At 44.8% G+C, this 16,550-nt stretch overlaps 1 protein-coding gene across 3 annotated transcripts in view; it reads left to right on the top strand.

Moving 5' to 3' along the window:
- The first annotated feature begins 12,000 nt into the window (after positions 1-12,000).
- Positions 12,001-16,550, top strand: part of EPHB6 (EPH receptor B6) — a 66,680-nt gene continuing 62,130 nt past the window's right edge. For 2 of the 3 annotated variants that reach the window (XM_059493987.1, XM_059493985.1), the window contains exon 1: positions 12,001-12,146. The gene's annotated coding sequence lies outside the window, so the exon portion shown is untranslated. Of the gene's footprint in view, positions 12,147-12,232; positions 12,628-16,550 lie in introns of those variants that run through there. The other variant, XM_059493986.1, reaches the window with a different exon arrangement.

The raw sequence follows: 16,550 nt of genomic DNA, 5'->3' as shown, positions 1-16,550 counted from the left end.
ACATTCCACTTCCACAGAATCATTTTACCAAAGAATTACTGAAAAACTGGTTATGAAACTGGTCCCATTTTCCTGGAGTATTCCTTTATGAGTTATGTTCCATCCTTGAAAGAAGAGATAAATGCACCTTAAACATGATTTTTTTTACACTAATTTCTGTTCTTTACATTTATTCACATTAATTTCTGTTTTTTACAATTCTTCACATTAATTTATTTTCTTTGAGGGTAGGATGCTGAACCCTGAACCAACTGCATGAACCTCTTTGCATGTGGCAACTTCCTCTCCTCTTAAATGATTGGCTCAAAACATTTGTTGATTTAGTCTTGCTCAGGCAGAAGCTCAGTCCAGGAAAATGAAGAATTTCCACAGTTCATTAAAAAGCACTTCATTATGAAGGGAATGACAGAAAGTCAGTAGGTAGAAATACCAGACTGCCTGATTAGACTATCACAGACTCATTGTAAGGCAGATTGACACAGGCTGTGTTTTAGGATAAATGTTAATGAAAAAGAAAAATGGACTTGTAGAAAGCAAAAGACAGGTAATTTGGGAGTAAGGTCTGTCCCTAGGACACTGAGGTACAAGCAAGACATTAGGCTAGTTTTATTTATGGAGAAAAAAGCAAAGCCACATTACTGTGGACAAAACAGCTTTACTTTCTTTACAGGCCACAGTTTAGGAACTAATCCTCAAATACAGTCTTGTATTTATCTGAAGTCACAGCATTTTCTTGAAGCTACTTTTTTCTCTGAGCCGGAGAATTCTTAGCCAAGGATGCAAACTTGCAGTTACAGACAGAAAACTTTCAACCACATTCTTGTTCATCTTGTTGCATGTGAAACCAGAAAGCACCTCACTGCAAGCAGCCTTCATTACCTGCTTTAGGAGAGGTGTCCTCTTCCTCACCTGCATTTTGTGCCCAGACAAGCTATTTGCTATGTCCTCTCTGAGCAAACACATAATCAGCTGTAACGAAACAACAACTGTACCACACATTTTGCGTGCCCACAATTTATTTATTTATTTATTCATTTATTTATTTGGATGACCTGTCCAATCTTGCTGGAAAGCACAGCAAGCAAGATCCCCATTTTTTAAAATTTCTTTTTCCCCTGCAACTTTTTATTGTTCACTTGGCTGTACTTTGTCAAAACTGTTAACTTTTGTTTTATGCAGCAAGCGAGCTGCAGTACAGATGAGATGTAACTACATATGGGTCCTCACGAGCCTGACTCTAATTGATAGACCTTGCAGAAGTAGCTCAATGACACTTTCCATAAAACCTACAGTTTTCTTTGGCATGACATTTCCCTGCTCTTGCCTGTACATGGACTGATTTATTGTCTCAGTAATGCTAATGGGATCTGAGAAAAATGTCTGTATTTTGGCAATGTAACATAGCCACTTGTGTCAGTGGCAAAAACCTTAAGCTGGCCTTTCCTGAATGACACTCTGCCTTTAAAATGCTCCCAAGCATTTATGCATCAATCCAGGGTCACTAAGTAGGAGAGAAAGCCTTTAAATGAGCAGACGACTGCCAACATGAGAACAGGCAATTTGTAAATATGGTCCATAAAAGATCTCTGGAGCTTTTTTCCAATGACAAATGCAAGGCAGGACCTGCAGACCAGTGGTGCATTTCACTCATTTTACCAACAACACCTCTCAACATAACTTAGACAAGGGATGTGGGCTGACATTTGAGTTTAAATACAGCTTTTGGGGCAAGGGACAGAAACGGCATTGTTGGAGAGTGCAGGTGAGCTTGTCTAGAACAATTAAAGCTTATTGGTGCACTCAGGACCCTGACTGTCTTGGCTGAAGGAGTACAGCTTCAACAAGCATCACAGTGGAAATCATAGACTTTGAAAAAAATATTTACTTAAACCAGACTGTGTCAGTAGGATAATGATGACTTTAAACAGCGAGCACCCGTTGCTTCAAGGTACTTTCTGCAGCAGAGAAAGCCCATCAGGATAGTAGTTAATGATTAGTGATCAGTCACAGTCACTTAGAATTCACGAGTATCCCTGAAACGCTAGAGATTAGGTAGGTAGTTTCAAATTACTTTCCCTACCGAGTTCAGTACCCTGGACTGTGCAGTGCTAGTGGTGACCCAAAAAAGGAAAGGGTTAGTACTGTCCCAGTTCTTGGGGGGGTTTTTTGTGATTTTTTTTTTTTTTTTTTTTTTTAATTTCACGGGATTTCTAACATTTGAATACTCGATGCTTTTACACGCCGGGCTCGGGGAAGCGCGAGGGACGAGGCGGTGCGGGGGGTGCAGTGCCAGCTGTGGCCGCCGGGCGGCACTGTTCAGCCGCGGAACCGGCCCAGCCTCCGGCCCGAGCAAGGGCGCCCCGAAATGGCCTCCCCGGGTGTCCGTACGCCCTCAGCCGCCGGAGCGCCGGGCTCGCCTGGACGGGCCTGACAAGTGCCAGGCCCTCCACACAGTGTCTTCACTCTGCGTTCGGACTTCAGCGCGAGGAAGAATTTTTTACTTGTTCGCTATTCTCCTGAGTCTAGTTCAAAATTACACTCCCTATTCATCCCATGGTTTTCTTAAATTCTTTTTTGTACCTCTTTCACAAATCTTAGTCCGCTCTCTTCACAGCCTGGACTCTAATACATCCAGACTGGGGGATGAGAGGCTGGAGAGCCCTGTGGAAAGGGATATGGGGGTTTGGGTTGATGCAAGTGGAGCATAAGTCAGCAGTGCCCTGGCAGCCAAAAGGGCTCACTGGGTCCAGGGGTGCATCAGGCACAGCCAGCCAAGGGAGGGGATTGTCCTGCTCTGCTCTGCTTTGATGTGACCTCACCTCGAGTTCTATGTGCAGTTTTGGGCACCACAATGTAACAGGAACATCAGATTATTAGAGTGTGTCCAGAGAAAGGCAACCAAGATGATAAAAGGTTTCCAGAGACAGAGGTCACTTGGTTTGTTCAGCCTAAAGAAGGCTGAGGAGTGACCTACAGCTTCCTCATGGGGTAAATTGAGTGGGAGGTGCTGATCGTCTCTCTCTGGTGACCAAAGATAGGACACAAGGAAATGTAGAATCATTAAGGTTGAAAAAGTCCTTTAAGACCATAAACCAAACACTGCCAAGTCTGTGCCTAAGACATGTCCCTAACTGCCACATTTGCACATCTTTTAAATGCCTCCAGGGATGGTGACTCATCCACTTTCCTGGACAGCCTGTTCTAGTGTTTGATAAACCTTTTGGTGAACAAATCTTCCTTATTTTCCAATCTAAACCTGCCCTGGCACAACTTGAGATTGTTTCCTCTTGTCCTGTTGCTTGCTACATAGAAAAATAGACTCACCCCCACCTGGTTACACCTCCTTTCAGGCACATGTGGAGTGTGTTAAGGTCCCCCTGAGCCTCCTTTTCTCCAGGCCAAACACCCCCAGCTGCTTCAGCAGCTCCTCACAGGACTTGTGCTGCAGACCCTTCAGCAGCTCTGTTGCCCTTCTCTGGACACGCTCCAGCACCTCAAGGTTTCTCTTGTAGTGAGAGGCCCAGCACTGAATACAGGATTCGAGGTGTGGCATCACCAGTGACAAGGAGATAGGGGATGATCACTGCTCTGGCCCTGCTGGCCACAGTATTGATCATACACGTGCCATTGGCCTTCTTGGCCACCTGGGCACACTGCTAGTTCCTGTTCAGCCACACCCTGAGGTCCTTTTACACTGGGCCACATTCCTTTCACTCTGTTCCAAGCCTGTAACTCTGCATGTTGTGACCCAAGTGCAGGACTCTGCACTCAAGCTTAGTGAACCTCACGCAATTGGCCTCAGCCCATGGATCCTGCCTGTCCAGATCCCTCTGCAGAGCCTCCCTGCCCTCCTGCAGGTCAACACTCCCACCCAGCCTATCTCCTGCAAACTGACTGAGGATGCCTTTGACCCCTTTGTTCAGATCATCAGTAAAGATATTAAACAGGACTGGCCCCAGTACTGAGTTCTGAGGAACCCCACTGGTGACCAACTGCCAATTGGACACAACTCCTTTCACCACCACTTCCTGGGCCCAGCCATCCAGCCAGTTTTTAACCCAGTGAAAAGTACACCTGTCCAAGTGATAAGCAGCCAGTTTATGCCAAAAAAAATGTTGTGGGAAATGGCGTCAAAGGCTTTATTGAAGTCCAGGTAGAAGAAAACATCCACAGCCTTTCCCTCATCCACTAAGCACCCTGTCATGGGAGGAGATCAGGTTGATCAAGCAGGACCTGCCTTTCCTAAATCCATGCTGGCTGGGCTTGAATCCCTGGTTGCCTTGCACATGCTGTGTGATGGCACTCAGGATGAGCTGTTCCTTGACCTTCCCTGACACTGAGCTCAGCCTGACAGGTCTGTAGCTCCCTGGATCTTCCCTTCCATCTGGATCCAAAGCCCTGTGTGTCATGCAGCAGGTCACTGAGCATTTCCATTGGATTATGGGGGTGCATTCTGCTCCCTGTCTTCCATCTCAGAGAGCTCGGTACCTGAAGAACGACTGGTCTTGCTAATAAGGACTGAGGCAAGGAAGGTCTATTATGTAGCTTTTCCTCATCCCCTTGCAGCATCCAGTAAAGGATGGATATTCTCCTAAGCCCTCCATTTGTTGCTGATGTATTTATAAAGACATCTTTATTGTCTTTTTATTCCACTGAAATTATATGAAGCTGTGTTAAGGGAAGTTTACATTGGACATTAGGAAGAATTCCTTCACTGAGAGCACTGCTGGTCACTGGAACATGCTCCCCAGGGAAGCGGTTTCAGCCCCAAGCTTGTTGGAGTTCAAGGAGCATTTAAGTCATATGGTTTAGATTTAGGCAGTCCTGTGAGGAACAAGGGGTTGTACTCAGTGATCCTTATGGGTCCCTTCCAACTCAAGATATCCTGTGATTCTATAATTCTTTGATTCTATAATTCTATGATGCAGGGTGAAAAGCAAGACAGCTGATGTGATTGTAATATATTACTCCCAACATGATGAAGATAAGCAGTTGTTCATTGCTTTTGTTACCTTCAAGGTGCTTACTCACCTTCTGCAGCTGTGCTGCCTAATGCATAGGGGGTTTACTCTTTGCATGTTACCCTGTGGCTAAACCTGTGTGACTTCACACCTGCACACCCTCAGTGTTTTCCAGATTTACTCAACAAGGGCATTTCAGCAATTTCTAGAGGCATTTTCAGGTTTAGCTTTATTTTCTTGCATAGTTTCTTGGCGATTTTCTTTCTTTTTTGCAGCTTTATTTTTGGTGGGAAGAGAACAGTTTCATACATAGACTGCAACAGCAAGGGGTACTGAAAACACATCCCTGTTATGGGATACTCAGTTTCAAAGGCCTCATACTCTGGGGATTGGCGTATGGCCACTTAAAACAAACATCAGCTCTCTTGACTGTCCCTCCCCAACCTGCCCACCCTTTGCCTTCCCACCCATCTTCTAGCTGTAGCATTTATTCAATTCCATAAAGTCTCCTCCATGTACACCACAATTGTGCATTTAATTTTTCATGAATTAGTTTTCAGACAGATCAGGTCCCTGATCCAGATCACTGCGCAAATCTTTGCTGATAGTACTAGGAAGGTGATGAGGAAAGGGCAGAGAAAAAAAAGAGTGTAAGCTTATCTGTCTCTGTAGAGGTTCATATTCTTGTGGAGTTGAAATATCTGTGGGACTACAGCCTTAGAAGTAAATTCCCATTTTGCACTACAGTGCTTTTAAGCTGTTTTCTAGAAATATGTTGCCACCTTGGGGTTCCTGAATATGCCAGTCTGTGCATGGGAGATTGAATGAGAAAGTAATTTTTCTGTTGAGATGTTTCCATGTCTTACAAATAATTAAGCATTGCTTGGGGAAGAAACTGGCTCAGACTGAGACTCAGGAGCTGCCAGGATACAGACCAGTTCTGTTCATGAAACACTTTTTCTGCCAGGAGATTTATCCAGCCATTCACTCCCTTCTCTGAAAAACTCCTGAAATAATTACATTAAGTGGAGCTTCATGCTAAACAAAATTGTTTTAACACTTCCCACATTCTTTTTCTCTCTGAAAGAAAATAAATAATTTTATTCTCAACTAAATTTGTAGTTCTCCTTTCCTACTCATTTTTCAGCCAAGAGCTAAATGAGAAAGGCAGTCATTTATGTAACCCCTCGATGCAAGTTTGGGCAGGCTCACAGACCTTTACTGATGGGTCTGGACATAGGGTGGCACCAGTCACCCTCTTTGGCAGCCAAAAAGAAAACTCCTTTGGGTACCTTACATTCTTTCACAGAAGCTCAGCTCCATTCCCTTCAGTTTCCTGAGGGTGTGAAGCCTTCCCCTCTCTGCCTTTCAATGTCAGTAACTTAATGTCCTTATTTTTCTACTGGGCTTCCAAGAATAAGTTGTATGTTATGTGATCTTTTTAGCAGGGTGATTTTGCTTAAATCCCAGGGCACTTAGGAAGTGCAACTTCCCTTTCCATCTACGTAACTGTTGGTACATTTTTTCCACTAGAGCATAAGCATGCAACTGAAAGCAGAGCTTTATGAAATTTTCTGCAACTTTCTAGAGTCATTCTTCAGATGAGCAACAGTCACCCAAATCCAGCACAGATCTCCTTCAAGCATGGAATATTTCCAAACACTCTCATGGAAGCAACAGAACAATAGGATAATTGCAGTTTACTTGAGCCTTTCTTCCTTCCAAGTCAAACAGACATTACTGAAAAAAATACAGTGATTCTTTGTCTGCGCTGTTCCAAACGGAGTTTGTAGTTTCTAGTTTTCACAGGAGAAATTAGAAATTTCTTGCTTGGTCAAAAACTGTGGTTGCAGCACACATCCAAAGGAAGTGAGTGAGGCTTGGATCAACATGGATCAGCAGATAGACAGGGCTGGTCTCAGGTACATTATAGAATATAGAGGAGATTGTAAAACATACAAGTTCACAACTTCAATCCCTTTGCAAAAGATATATCTATACATTCATATTTTCTAAATAATTCATAGGACTTTAATAACAACATATACAAAATAAATAACCATCTCTCTAACTGCACATTTCTGTTCCTCAGCCATGGCTGAAGAGCCCATGAATTTTACTTTTTCTCCCTTTGGCAGCTTCAGAAACCCTGTAGTGTCTCATGTTCCAGTAAGCAAAAAATTAATTTGCAAGGTCTGGGTATTCAGGTGAAACCTAGTAGCAGTATTGAACTTACACAGCTGGATTGCAGGTCTGCACAGAATTGACTAAATAGTGTCCGGTCCCAGCAAGGAACAAGGCTTAGTGTAAAACCAGTCATGGATTCCCAGGCAGACACTTCTCTTTTTAAGGTTCCCCACATCCTAGTCCACAGCAAAAATGGCTGGTTTTCCCTCTGGCTGTTAGCATGATGACCGCTGGCACTCAGTCTGTGTGATGAGTGTGTTAGAACACTCAGGTTGCATAGGTAGGATGCTGGAAAATGGATAGATAAACAGACATTCAGACTGTAGCTCTGGTGAACTGGCACAAGTCTAGCTGTTTCTTCCCCTTTGAGACTGTCATGAAAATTTGCAACTGGCCCGTGCCAACTGAGGAGAGAGGTTAGGATGCAAAGCATAGAATTACAATGGGCAAATGTTAATTCACGTGCACAAGGTGTCCCAGCCAAATTGGGGCAACCCGAATGTGGTTTTACACACAATTCTTATACCCTTAAAATATTCAGGTAATACATGATTGACTAATCACTTACACCCACACTACTGATTATTAATAACAGTAAATCTCTGCAAAGCACCTGCATTTTTGCAGAATTCTTTCTGCTTATCTGTTGATCCAGACATCCCTGGATTCAGTCTTGCCATAATTACTTGCTTTGATGCCAGAAGATGCTGGCAAGATGTGGTCTAAGATGCTGCTGTTATCTTGGTTGTCAAAGTCCATATTTCCAGGACTAGGTTACCCTTTAGTTTCTTTTACTTAAGTAGGAACAATACTAACTTCAGTAAAATTTCGCAGCTTTGTGACAATACAGTGTACAATATGAAATAATATTATGTTAACAAAATTAATACACTGTTACACTATAAAGATTGCTTGATATAATAGTCAAGGAAGATAATTTTCATAACAACTGATACACATAATGAAAATAATAATTAAAAATACAGGTGGGTGAATAGTCAGCTAATGTAGATTGTGGTTTTTCTCCTCTCTGGAATTTATTGCCATTAAAGCTCATAAGCAAAGCCCTAAGCAGAAGTGAATGACAAAGAAGGAACAAAGCAGAGAGTAAGCCTGGTCTGTAAGCAGAAGAACGCTGCTTGTTTCAAGGGAGAACTGAGACTCAGAAGCCTTCTTGGTGGTAAAAAAAAATCTCATTATTTGTTATAAAGATTAAAAAAATAATTAAAAAGCATACTGTATACTGATGGTTGCCAAGAGCCAGTGTGGAAACTGTAAAAGTGCAGGGTCTGGCCTTCACATTCCATCTTGAGCTGCCCCTCAGTCCTTTGCACTTCTGTGCTTCCCCAAATTATCTTCAGTTATCTCTTATGGATTTTCTGTAGGCTTCTCCTCTTTCTGTGCCAGGCTTTCTTAGGGAGAAAATACCTTTGTACTTCACCAAACACAGCAACAAACAAAACAACAAGGCTTTGGATATAGGGTATCCAGAAGGATATTACAAGGTTTTAGTTTACTGAGCTGTATGATTATTTTCCAGAAATCTGTGAAAGAAAATGTGCTATTTCAGACAGTTGCAGTGATAAAATTGCTCTTGAAAAAATCTTCTTGAAGATTTTATCCACTAAATAGTTCTGCTTCAAAACTGCTTGTCAAACATGTTCTCTCATGTATAAATAGTACCCTTTTTATTCTTTAATCTGCCTGCTATTCTATTTGCTGTTCCCAGCTCCTCCCTTTCTTATTCACATCCCTTTCTTTCCTTGTGTGTCTTTTATAGTTGCACTGTGTGTATCTTGCTTTCCCTACCTCTGTCTCCCACCTCTCTTATTCTTACCCTCCTTCTTCTCTCCTTTTTCTTTGAAACTCTATTCCCCTTGTCTTAGCCTCACCCCTCCCTTTTATCCTCCTCAGCTATTCTCTCATGGGTGGTTTTCTTCTCTTTGGTTTGTGTGGTCTGCCCTGCACATTCCAATTCTTTTCTCTTCAAGACCTAACACGTTTCACACAGTGAGGAGAGTATTTGATAAATGAATTATGCTTTGCTGCTCTGACCATTGTTTTAATAACTGCAACTTTAAATACTATGAGATCTGTTTGTGTGTCTGGACATTTGAAACTCACTATTGTGTGGAATCATGTCTATAAAATGAATGTCTGTCTGTGTAATTTGGAGTACATGATTGCCTTTGTCAGTGTCTCCAAACTTTCTTGATCACGTATCCCTCTTGGTAAAAGGCTTTAGCATACACCCCCATTATACATATATTTACTTATTTATAAATTACATACTACTGAAGTTCTGTTGCTTTCCTCTTGCACACCAATGTGTTGCCTTGCATACCCCTTTGGGGTGCATGCAGCCCTCTTTGGAGATCACAGCTCTCTATCATGCCAGCCACACTGTTGCATGAGATATGCTGGTTTTGTCACAATTAAGATTCTCCTGAGAATCTGATCCATGCGTGGTAGTTGGGATTGAGAGCTTTTTCTTCTCTCTTTCTGTCATGTCGGCTGTGATTGTTTATATATTGAGAGGGCTGAGGTTTTCTGGTAGGGTGCATTAGTTTGCCTAGCAAAGAGAAGATTTCAGAAACTGGAAATTTTTTTAAACATACACATTCTCCAGCATTGCAAAATGCTGCAACACTGGAGAAAAAACATTTAAATGCTGATGTAAAAATAAATCCTTCGTAAAAGACTGACTGTCAGCTATCCTTTCACCAGGTGAAGTTTTAAAGAGGGTTGGGATGTTGCATGTGCACGTGTGCACAGGAACTTTTCTCAGACTTCCCCATTCAGTGTAGCAGTTCGCTCATGCTTGGCTTTCATTCCACAAGAAGGAGGAGGAGGAGGTTTTGGGGGGAATATTCTGTTACCATAAAGGGGAGGAAGTGTTTCTGCAGCTATTGAACAAAGCAGCTAGTTAACCTCTTTCCCGACCCCGGTGCAATGGTACAGTCCCACTGCTCCTTTCTAGGGGCCAGATGCTACTCATAGTAGTAAAACGAGGAAGAAAGGAAAACATATGTGCAAAAATTTGCTACCCATCTAGTAAGGACCAGATTCCAGGAGGAGCTGAATACCTGCAATTTCTCCTGAAGTAAATTTCTTTTAGAATCAGATGGGGGGAGGGAGAGGGAGGGAAGTTGGAAGGAAAGAGGTCTGTTGTAATTGGTGTCTAGAAACCCCCACAGAGAGGATTAAGAAAGAAACTATGCTGTCTGGGAAGAAGTAGGTATTTGTGTTCCTCTGCATATATACAGAACTGCTAGAAAAGGCTGTGCTCTGTGGAAACCAGCCCTAGCTTTTTGAACACTGAGATGTGTCACTGTCTGCTGATGGTACTTCTTTTAAGCAGAACTTTATTGAATGTGCTTTCTCCTTTTGTATGTGTACCAGTGTCTTATGTCGAAGGGAATCGCGGTCACCTTCTATTGTGTGTGTTGTGAAGCTCATACTTCAAACCAAAAGGAGTTACTCTGGGAACAGAAGCCCAAAATTCTGCTCTGTGTTATCACAGAAGCATTTATGAATTGTAAGGCACTGGGTTTTTCATATCTTTTCTGTCCAGTCCTAATCCATGCTGTGTTTAGCTCACTGCACCCTCCCTCATTTTCTGCCACTCGGCTGTATAACTCACTGAATGGTAGGAACGAGCAGAGGGTAATGTTGTGTGCCTCATCCACTGGCATTTCTCTGTGTGCAGCCCAGTGACATTTCCAGAATGAGTAGGTAGACTCTTGTTCTCATACCAGCAAGAAACAGGAGACATCCAGAAAGATTCTTCAAGAAAGATGCTTTCAGTCCTTTCTTTCCACATTGGAAGGTGAGGTCCTCTTTTGGAAGAACTGAGAAACCCTGTTTGATTCACCCACATGATTGAAGTTTGTCAGTACCTAGAATCAAGGAAGCACCTTGCCTCTGTGACATTTCACAGAATCACAGCATGGGTCAGGTTGGAAGGGATCACAGGAGGGATCATCTGCTCCAACCTTCCTGCTCAAACAGGATGATCCCAGAGCACATGGCACAGGATTATGTCCAGATGGTTCTGGAATATCTCCAGTGAGGGAGTCTCCATAACCTGTCTGGGATATCCATCCCAGTGCTCAGTCACCTGCACAGTGAAGAAATTCTTCCTCATACTCAGGTGGAACTTCCTGTGCATCAGTTTCTGCCCACTGCCCTGTGTCCTAGTGCATGGCACCACAGAGAAGAGCCTGGATCCACCCTCAACACCCTCCCTGCAGACACTTAGAGACATTGATGAGCCCCCTCTCAGACATCTCGTCTAAAGGCTAAACAGGCCCAGCTCTCTCCAGCCTGTTAATGAATCTTTGTAGCCCTCCACTGGACCCGCTCCTGGAACTCTGTGTCTCTCTTGGACTGAGGAGCCCAGAACTGGACACAGCAGTCCAGAGGAGCCTCTTCAAGGCTCCGTAGAGAAGAAGCATTGGAGGTGGAGAACAAGTAAGCACAGATGCACGAACTTGAGCCTGGGTTATCCAGACCAACAGGAGATGGCACACAGTAACAAGGATTTCAACAATGTCAAGAGAGACTGACCAAGGATCAGACTTGTGCAGCCACACTGTCCTTCCTGACCTGAGCCTGGCAGGGGTAGGGGCTGGGCCAGGGGCTCGGCCAGAGGATGGGGCACAGCTGAGGCCGCGCTCGGGATCCGCGGAGAGCAGGCGGTGAGGGAACACTCTTTTGGAAAATCCCCATCTGGAAGAGGCTGGCTGGGGCAAGCGGGAGGGGTTCGGCAGCACAGCCTGGGATCGCGGAGGGAAGCCGGTGCCGCCCAGTGACCCGCCCAGCGGAGCGGCTCCGAGGGGAGGCTGCCGGCGGCCGGGGGAGCCGGCGGAGCGTGCGGAACACAGGATGGCGATGGCCGCGGAAGTGACAGGAGTGGCTGCAGCCGCCTCAGAGTGCGGGATCTCGCAGCGCCCCCACCCCCATTTGCCGTCGCTGGGCTTCTGCGAAGGAAAGCAGGTCGGGGGGGCGGAGAGAGAATGGAGGAGGGGCACGGCGAGGAAGGGAGGGAGGGAAGGGGGAGAGAAAGCGAGAGAGCGAGAGGAGCCTGGAGAAAGGGATAAGGCAGATCCTGGGAAGCGAGAGAAAGAGAGACTCCTGCAGGAGGGGGACCTGAGCGGGGAGAGGACATTGCCGGTGAAGGGCCTGGAGGGGAGCGCAAAGATCGGGACTGCTCACAAGCATTCGACTTGTTGAAAGACGTCGAGCGAGGCCAGAGGCTGTGCCCGGGGCCGGGGGACAAAGCGGCGTTGGGCGCGGAGCGAGAGGGAGCTGGCGCTGGCCCGCCGGGATGGTGCAACTCGAGCGGTGAAAATGGTCTTTGTCCAACTTTTCTGATGCCGGGAGGCCGGGCGGCACGGCTCTAGCGGGAAGGGCTCCTGCGAACACTGCTCGAGTAATGCTGGGAAGTGGAGGGGGTGTTGCTGGAGTCCTGCACAAGGTACCGTGGCGGGCGGGCGAGGACGGGCATTGTGAGTCCGGCCGGAGCGCTCGGAGCGAGCGGGACGTGGTGGCGGGTACCCGCGGGTCTCTGCCGTCCGGGGGAGGGGGCACAGAACAAACGGGGACTACTTCGAAAGGGGTTAAAACTCCTCAGGCGATGTTCTTTTGCCTCCTTTCCCGGTGTGTGCTGTTCAAAGGCGGCGTTACCGGGACCCTCCCCCGAGTGCACGCCTGCTGTCAGGTGCCGGCCGTGGGCACGGAGAGGACAGATGTGGGGAATCGGGTCACGGCCTCTCCGCTAACGGAGGCTGCCATCAGCCCCAGTGCCCTTCCACACGGCCGTGCTGCCTTTGGTCTGCTCCACGAGCCGTGTTTCCCCTCTCTCCAGCCCTGGAGAACCGTAAGGAAATGCTGCCTTTGAAGTCTCTGAAGTGGGGCTTGATGGATGCTGGTGTGGGTTCGCGATCCTCGTGGAACGACTCAGGGGAGGCTGTGTGGCCTTGTCTGTTGGTAGGGTTGCTCAGCGCTCTTGTGGGGGACAGATGGCTGTATTAGTGCTTGTGGCAGAGAAAAGCCATGTTAGGCTATTTTTCAAGGAGATGATGCAAGTTACTACTACTCAAGCTAAATAAATCTGTGAATGTGGGAGGGGCTGTTGTGATGGGTAATTTTTATTTTGCCTTTTGTGGGATCCACTAAGATGATTTCACTTACTCTGGAGTTTCTCTTGCTATTACCACACTCATTCGGTTGGGAAGGAGTGTGAGTATCACCTGCCTTTCCTACAACTTCCAGAAATCGGAGAGTGAAGATGGGGAAGCAAATCTCCTCCCAAGGGGCATCCTTCACTAGCAGAGATACCAAGTCATGCAGATTCATGATGAAGGAGAGTGAGGGGGCAAATGGAAACAACAAAGTCAAAGGAGAATTAGCTGCCACCAGACACGTCTGTTAGAGAGACAAATCTGTAGCCTCAGCTGCAATGAAGGAGGAGGCTTCCTTTTTAATTGTTTTATAGGTTCTAATCCAAAACATGGAACTGGGTGTGGGTGCACCTCATGTTTAGTCACAGCTGATCCACCTGCCCTAAGCCATTAATACAATATTTATTGGCTACTTTTAGATATTTCTTCATTCCCAGTTTGAAATAATTCCAATGCTGGTGTTCCATTGGGAGAAGGAAAGGAAAAGATAATCTGCAATTTAATATCCTTCTCACCCCATCTCATTGCAGAAAAAAAATACTGTTTTTCTTTAGAAGTTCATTCCCTAAATTCAACACCTTGCACTACTTCAGTTTACTTTGCTAATGTATTGGCAAGCTTCAGGTAACTGCACATAATTGCATCCTTTCCTTTTCTGCCTTTTTACATGTATGCTCTCTGAGCCAAGTTACACAGGTGCAGTTTTTAATTCCTTGACTTGTGTGCCCCTTTACCCACTAAACATTTTTTCTTGTTTTCTGAGTTCTCTCCTATTTGACATTCTTGCACTGAGCTGCTCAGAATTGTTTGCATGGCCATGTGTTTTGATTTTTGGAAAAAGCATCACTTTGGGGCACTGGATATTGTATGAGGTAGGATTGTATCTCTTTCTAATTTAATCACTGAAACCCCACAGAAAGTCATGTTTTCTTGCATTGTTCTGAAGTTCTCAGCTCTTCCAAGCTGTTATCAGTGGCATGAGCACGTTAGGACTTTTTGGAGGGGGTTGGGGAGGAGATGTCTAATTCTTTTTTCTTTTGCCCAGGGCTGCTACTGTCTTTGCCTCCCGTATTTTTCTTGGAGGCTGACCAATGGCACAGTGTAAATCCTTTTTGGGGGGAAGGCAGCTGATGGCTCCAAAGAGACAGCTGCTTATTCTCCAGCGTGCTCCCATAGGCTGCCAGCAGATGTGTCTGACGAGGGAGCTGATCCCTTAGCCCATTGAGAATTGTCTTCCTTATGCCTGTAGGGATTCACTGTGTGGATCCCTCTTTGTGCCCAGGTGCAGATGGCTTCCCCTTCTCCCCTCTGATATTGCATGTGCCATATGCAGAGAATCATGTAAGAGATTAGTGTATTTCTCCCCCCTCTTATCTCTTGTGCCTCCAATTAAGACAGTTTTGGTTTTTGGCCAACTTTCCTTCCCTGGATTGTCAGAAGATTTATGCATACTTTTCCTCTGGTTCAGGAATGCTCCTGTCTTCAGATCTGCTTTCCCTAAAACCTTAGTTTCCTTGTATTTCATTATCCATCAGCAGTGCCTGTGCAGAGGGTTAACCTGAAGTCCCTACAGATTAGTGCAGAGTGCTTTTGGAGCACACCTAAGGTTGCGCAATATATTTTTATTTTTCATTTCTGTGGCCATATTGCATGTATTTACTGCACACATAAACAACAGAAGGTGGAAGAAGTACAAATTGGTGGTCAAGCTAGAGCTTTATAATGTCATTTAGCCAGCAAACAAGAGGGCAGTGTCTTCTAAAAAGGGTGCTGTCATTAAAAAGTATTTATTAAGAATATTCCAGATTGTCTGGTTTTAGTCATAAACATGTGATGATTTTTTTTCAAAAATCTCAATGACTTATTTCTGTGAAAAGTTGATTAAAGGTTTAGGGGGAAACTGATGAGTCCCTGTAATACTGTCATTATTTAGTCTTGTTTGCTGTTGGTTTTTTTCTTAAAATTGATTTAGTATTATATTACAGTTATATCTTGCTGTTGATTTTGATTTTGTTAGCAAGTTTTGTATCATCTTAGAGAAATACAAGTAAGGTATTTCTTCCAGCTGCCGACTGCACACATTCAGCAGTTTTCCAGCTCATTATGACCTTATACTTTAGCTTCTACCTGATAAATCTTGGGTTGGATATCACTCTTCCCTCATGTTTGCTCTTTGGCAACCATGAAGTGTCATGGGCTTCAGGGATGTTCACAAATGTAACACCGGTGTATTTTTTAAATAATTCCGTAGATGTTGTACAACAGCAAACTATCACTTTTTCTCCAGTGCTGCTGTGTAAACAGACCCCCAAAAGGATAAAAGCTCCTTAATTGGTCATGTCAGCCACAGCAGTCAAACATGTGAGCAGCAATTCTGAGTAAGAAAAAGCCATTTCATGTTGGCACTCTTCTCACACTTGATTTATACAAGGAGTTTTAAACTTAACAAATAACTACACCAGTACTTCCTTCTCAGAGGCACTCTGTTGTGCTTTCAAGAAATACTCCTCTGCCACCAGAAATAGAATTTTATCGGAAGGGTACTGTTAATATATGTTGTGTTTTAAAAAATGCAATTAAAATGCATGTACTTTTTGGAGATCTTATCACCTTATTTTATACTGAAGGTGCTGTCTTGCCTCTTAAAAAGTCATCACGGAGCAAGCTGATGCTTCTGTCACAGAGGTCCTACTTGAAGATTGTTCTTGAGACCGCTTCTGACAAAAGCTCTTCTAGTCACTGGTTTCAGTTTTCCGTGCCTCCAGAGGCCCCTGTGCATTCTGCTGCTCAGGCCTGCTTGTCAAGAATATTTTTGTTCAAACGTTTCACATGCACACCCCCACGCTCGCGTGCACGCGCGTGTGCGCATGCCCGTGTGTGCACAGAGCTGCGGGCAAAGAGCAGGAAAAAAGGCTGTCCTGGCAGCAGAGAAGATGCTGGGTACTGTAAGAGCACAGCCTCTCCAGCCTGAAAACTGCAGTCTTACACGTGAAAGCTGAATCCTTAAGCTCTTGATTCACCTTAGGATGGAAATTCTCGCCAGCCCAGACCTGCACATTGAAACATACATGACTTCATTTTCAGACAGGCTTTTTTTTTTTTCCCCCTGTCTCCTTAAGCTTGCCAAGTAAATGATTCCTCTGCTGATTCTGCAGTTTCCAAGTACAGTTTTTTGCTCTGTGCCATGTCTCTGGAAAATATCCAACGTGTCTAAATC

Source organism: Ammospiza nelsoni, chromosome 2, assembly GCF_027579445.1.
Source record: "Ammospiza nelsoni isolate bAmmNel1 chromosome 2, bAmmNel1.pri, whole genome shotgun sequence".
NCBI lineage: Eukaryota > Metazoa > Chordata > Aves > Passeriformes > Passerellidae > Ammospiza > Ammospiza nelsoni.
The sequence above is the reverse complement of the archived record's forward strand: the minus strand, read 5'-3'. Positions and strand labels throughout refer to the sequence as shown.